We start from the raw sequence: 6,635 nt of genomic DNA on the forward strand, positions 1-6,635 counted from the left end.
GAGGTTCTATATCCTTTTATGGTAAGCATAATACTTATGATATTCTATATGTTGAAGGTTTGAAGCATAATATTTTGAGTATTGAACAAATGGTTGAGAAAGGGTATGATTTACAATTCAAGAATGGTAAATGCAATATCCTAAATGCCTCTGGTATAGAGATTGCATCTGGGACTAAGACTGAAGGTAATATTTTTCATTTGAATGGTGGTGAGAAAATTTGTTTGATTGCTTAGATTGATGAAAGTTGGTTGTGGCATAAGAGAATGTGTCATGTTAACTTTGATTTGATGATTAAGATCAGCTATATTCAAACTATTAGAGCTCTGCCTAAAATTTTTAAGCTTGGTAATCTGGTGTGTAAAGAATGTCGATTGGGTAAGAAAACAAGAATTTTTGTCAAGAGAAAGCAACATACATCTGATGGATTTCTAGATCTTGTGCATACTAACCTAGGTGGACCTACAAATGGTAGAAGTGTGCAGGGAGACAAATATTTTATGTTGCTAATTGATGTTTATTCTAGGATGGTGTGGGTTGTCTTTTTGAAGGAAAAATTAGAAGCATTAGACAAGCTCACAATATTCAAAGCAAAGGTTGAGACCGAGTCAAGGTTGAAGGTGAAATGTATGAGATTTGACAAAGGTGGATAATTTTGTTCTAGTGAGTTTGATTCACTCTGTGAGAAGCATGGGTTTAGAAGACAATTATATGTTCCTAGAACTCCTCAACAAAATGGAGTTGTTGAAAGGAAGAACAAGACTATTTTAGATGTTGCAAAGACTATGCCGATTGAAAGGAATGTTCCAAAGATCTATTGGAGAGAAGCTATTAGCACTGTTTTTTACCCATTCAACCAAATTCATATCAAAGGTGATACCAGTAAGACTCCTTATGAGTTATGGTTTGGTCATGTTCCTACTATGAGATATTTCAGAGTATTTGGTAGAAAATGTTATACCAAAGGAGATGACGAAATATGAAAGTTTGATGCAAGAAGTTATGAAGGAATTTTATTGGGATATTAAACAAAGAGGAACACTACTGGTGGTACAATAAGATGCTACACGAAATAGTGGGAAGTGAAAATGTGAAGGTAGATGAAATCCTTAGGAAAGAGATCAGATCATGCAAATATGATGATGGTTAGCATATTGTTCTAAACCCTATTCAGACTAAAGAATGGAAGCAAAATGATTTGGTAGAGACTATTAATTTGTATGTTGCTTCTACCAGTGAAGAGGTACAAGAACTTGAAAATCAAAACAATTAGAAGACTCTGAGGTATGCAAGACTAAATCATTTAGAAAATCAGACTATTGGTGATAAAAATAAAGGTGTGATGACTAGAAGAAGGTTAGCTACTGAAGAGGTATGTTTGATTTTAGAAATTGAACCTAAAGATGTTGAAGCTTGCAAAGATAAAAATTGGATGAGAGCTATTGAAGAAGAATTAGATCAGATTGAGAAGAACAATAGATGGGAGCTTGTGCCTAGACCTAAAGATAATTATGTGATTGGTACTAAATGGGTAGTGGGGAATAAATTAAATGAAGCCGGTGAAGTTGTCAAAAATAAATCAAGATTGGTATGTAAAGGATATTCACAGAAAGAAGGAATTGATTATGAGGAGATTTTTTCTTTGGTGGCTAGACTTGAAGTTGTTAGACCGTTGCTTGCATATGTTGCCTATAAATATTTGAAGGTATATCGGATAGATGTTAAATCTACCTTTTTGAATGGTGATCTTGAGGAAGAAGTCTACATTGAGAAACTTGGTAGATTTTCATTATCAAATGATCGAGACATGACATGTAAATTGAAGAAATCTCTTTATGGATTGAAGCAAGCCCCTAGAGCTTGGTATGCTATATTGGATAAGTACCCTGTACTTTAAGATAGTAATTTGTACTTTAAGATTGAAAATGATAACATCTTAACTATTGAATTCTTTTTTGATGATATTATCTTCAGAGGTGATGATGGCTTGAGCATGAAGTTTTCTAGTGATATGCAAAAGGAATTTGAGATGTTTATGATAGGTGAGATCAAATTTTTCTTAGGTTTGCATATTTCACAAACTAGGAAAGGTATCTTTATATCTCAAACTAAATATGTGAAGGAATTGTTGAAGAAGTTTGGGCTCGATGACTCCAAACCGATTGGAACTCCTATGGTAACTGGCTGCAAATTATTTAAGAATGATGAATCTTTAAAACCTAATCAAAGTTTGTAAAGGTCTATGGTTGGTGGACTGCTATATCTTACTTAGAATAGGCCAGACATTATGCATGTTGTGTGTATGGCTGATAGATATCAAGTTGATCTGAAAGAAAGTCATGTCATTGTTGTGAAGAGGATATTCAGATACTTTAAGGGAACTGTGAATTATGGTTTGTGGTATCCTAGGAATGATGATTTTATGTTATGTTCTTACACTGATGTTGATTGGGTTGGTGATGTTGATGACTAAAAGAGTACATCTAGTGGTGCTTTCTTTTTGGGTAAGAAATTTCTTTCATGGGCTAGTAAGAAATAAGACTCAACATCCTTATCCACTGCTAAAACTAATTATATTGTTGTTGCTAATAGCTGCACTTAGGAGGTTTGGATGAATAAAATGTTGAAAGATATAAGAGTTACCTATGATGAGCCTACTATCATATACTATGATAACTCCAGTGCTATCAACATGTCAAATAATTTGGTGCAACATTCAAAGACTAAACATGTGTCAATCAAATATCATTTCTTGAGGGAGAAACCTAGTGAAGAGGAAGTTAAGTTGGAGCATGTATCTACAAAGGAACAAGTTGCTGATATTTTCACTAAGCCTTTGTCTATAGATACATTTGTCTATTTGAGAGACAATTCAGGGGTATCCACCCCTCCTGATGCGAACTAGGTACATTGAGTTGCATCATTCCGGTGGACTTCATAGCCTTATCTCTTTATCTTGATTCATGAGTTGGTGTTGCTCCTCGGGTGGAGTAGCCTATGTTTTAAGGGGAGAGATTCTAAACTTAACCACAAACATAGATCTGTTAAATTGCAGTAATAATAGAGATAATCAAAATGACAACACAATGCACACCACCAAGATTTTGATGTGGAAAACCTAGTTAAGGGAAAAACCATGGTGGAAACCTACCCACGATAAGATGATACTCTATAGTATTATGTAAAAATATTACAATGATAGTGACCTGGAAGGCTACAACCCTTAGGGAAGTCTCACTAGTTTACAACAAGATTCAGACTACAATTCAAAAGAAATGAACTACAACGATAGCATCTCCAAATGCTTAATGACAGTTTTGGTTAAGTACAATTGTGTGCTCTACACTACACCAAAAGATAAATATTTGGTCCCACACACACCACTTATTGATAATTCAGACACAACCTCGATAGCCAAATTACATGACAATATCACCTATTTATACAATTCATCAATCTTGACAACAAGGTCGGCTAAACCCTCAACTCACAATTAAAAATTTACATCACATTATATAAACATCAACCATCAAACCAATATAATGATTTATTTGCCATAACATGGACCTAATTCAAATTCCCAAACCCTCATCACCACTGGAAATCATGTCGATATCAACTACAACATGCTACACCACCAGGAAAACCGCATAACACGAAGAACATCACCTGTTCACCAAAACACCAAAAACTTGCACAATGATCAATGCAGATCATTATGAAAAATAGGAAACAATTAGGAAACACCAACAAGCATGTTAGAATCACCAGTAACTACTACACCAACACCACTTATCAAATCTTCAACGATAAACATCTAAACATCAAGAACACACAAACAACAATAATTGTCACGAAGAAAGATAACTTTCAAAGCACCAAATCATGAACCATCTAAAATAAAGATACACAAGACCATCCTAAACAATATCCCAAAAACTCAAATCAAGATCTGATCACACCGGAATATACCAGAGGAAATACTCAACTCTGCAAAGCATTGATCAAATAAACAAACTGCAAAACCTAATCATATGATATGATCAATTAAGCTTCCAGGATCACCAACACCAGTATATAAGAATATAATGATACTAAAGATACTCCATACACCAAACCATAATCACAATGAACCAATTTGCAATCACCGGATCAGAAATATGTTGACATCAATGACAACAACATATCCTAGCAGCAACAATGTCCAACAATATCCCCAATATCCAACAATCTCCCCCTTTGGCACTGATGACAACATATGAATGTGAAAAGAAATCAATGCAAAGAAATAAGATATCTCCAACAAACTCCCCCTAAGATCAGGCAAATAAAACAATTTTTGACATGCATCTCTCCCCCTTTGACAATAATGCCAAAGATAAGAAAACCAAACTCTATCTCCCCCTTAGAATATAAACATGAATTTCAGGAATCTATCCCCTTAAAATATAGACTACCCTAGCATAGGAGCGACACCAACTCATCAATCAAAATAAAGAGATAAGATTGTGAAGTCCACCGAATTGATGCAACTCAATGCTTCTAGTTCTCATTAGGATGGGTGGATTCCCCTAACTTGTCTCTAAAATAGATAGATGTATTTTTAGACAAAGGCTTAGTGAAATTTCAGAATTCTATTCCTTTGTAGATACATACTCCAAGTTAACTTCCTCTTCACTAACTTTCTCCCTCAAGTAATATTATTTGATTGACACATGTTTAGTGTTTGAATATTGCATCAGATTCTTTGATATGTTGCTAGCACTGGAATTATCACAGTATATGATAGTAGGCTCATCATAGATAACTCTAATATCCTTCAACATTTTCTTAATTGATCATATCATATGATTCGGTTTTGTAGATTTTTTATCTGATTAGTGCTTTGTAGAGTTCAATATTGCAGTGTGATCAGATCTTGATTTGAGTTTTTTGGATATTGCTTGGGATGGTCTTGTGTATCTTCATTTCATATGGTTTGTGATATGGTGCTCTGCAAGTTATCTTTCTTCGTGACATTTTCTTCTTTTTAAGTGTTCTTGAGGTTCAGATGTTGATCGTTGAAGATTTGATAAGTGGTGTTGGTGTAGCTGTTACTGGTGAAGTCCGTTTCTTCAAAGGGGGAGAGATGCATGCAAAAAACTATTTTATCTGAATGATCTTAGGGGGAGTTTATTGGAGATATTTTCTTTCTTTTCATTGATTGTTTTTCACATTCATATGTTTCCATCAATGCCAAAAGGGGAGATTGTTTGATATTGGGGATATTGTTGGACATTACTGCTACTAGGATATGTTGTTATCATTGATGTCAACATATTCCTACTCTGGTGATTGCAAATTGGCTCATTGTGATTATGGTTTAGTGTATGGAGTATCCTTTGTATCATTATAGTCTTTTGTACTGGTTTTGGTGATCCGGGAAGCTTAATTGATCATATCATATGATCCAGTTTTGCAGTTTGTTTATCTGATCAATGCTTTGTACAGTTCAGTATTTCTTATGATATATTTCGGTGTGATCAGATCTTTATTTGATTTTTTGGGATATTTATTGGGATGGTCTTATGTATCTTCATTTCAAATGGTTTATGATTTTGTGCTCTGCAAGTTATCTTTCTTCATGACAGTTGCTACCATTTGAGGGTTCTTGAAGTTTAGATTTTGATCATTGAAGATTTGATAAGTGGTGTTGGTGTAGCTATTATTGGTGATTCTAACATTCTTGTTGATGTTTCCTAATTGTATTATATTTGTTCTGATGATCCTCATTGATCTTTGTACAATTTTTTGGTGATTTTGGTGAACCGGTGATGTTCTTTGTGTTATGTGGTTTTCCTGGTGGTGTAGCATGTTGCGGTTGATCTTGGCATGATTTCTGATGGTAATGAGCATTTGGGAATTTGAATTACTTCTATGTTATGTCATGTAAATCATTATATTGGTTCGATAGTTGATATTTGTATTATGTGATGTAATTTTATAATTGTGAGTTGAGGGTTTAGTTAATCTTGTTGTCAAGGTCGATGAATTATATAAATAGGTGATATTGTCATGTGATTTGGGTATCGGGGTTGTGTCTACATTATTAGGGAATGTGCAGGATCATGAGGGGCCAAAAGTTGGTGATATCCTGACTAAATTTTTTATTGTAAGGCTGATTGAAAAATATCTATAACTTTCAAACGATATCACGGTTTTTGAATCCAAAACATGTGTGACAATCTATGATTCATATACTATAGGATGAAAAAAAATTGAATTTCATAAAGTTTTGACCAAGTTATGGTGGTCAAACATATGAGTTTTTTATATTTTTAAAAATTTATAGTAAAAAATTCATAATTAATTATTTATTTTAAAAAAAAAGAAAAAAATATGTGTCACATCCGCACATGAGTTTCCTACTTATATCTAAAATCTTCTTAAAAAGTGTTATGATCTGATTATGATTAGGGTGGCCAGACAGACACCCGCTTCTTATCTTTTTCCTGAGATTCTAGTACTAATGAATTGAAATTTCAAATTTTAGTCAAATAGATTTATTCTTTTTCAAGAAAAAACTTGTATCTTGGAAACTACATTCAATTTGCTGCAAATTCTATTCTTACATATTTTTGAAATAATATCAGTAG

The sequence above is a fragment of the Cryptomeria japonica genome, chromosome 2 (genome assembly GCF_030272615.1).
Source record: "Cryptomeria japonica chromosome 2, Sugi_1.0, whole genome shotgun sequence".
Taxonomy (NCBI): Eukaryota; Viridiplantae; Streptophyta; class Pinopsida; order Cupressales; family Cupressaceae; genus Cryptomeria; species Cryptomeria japonica.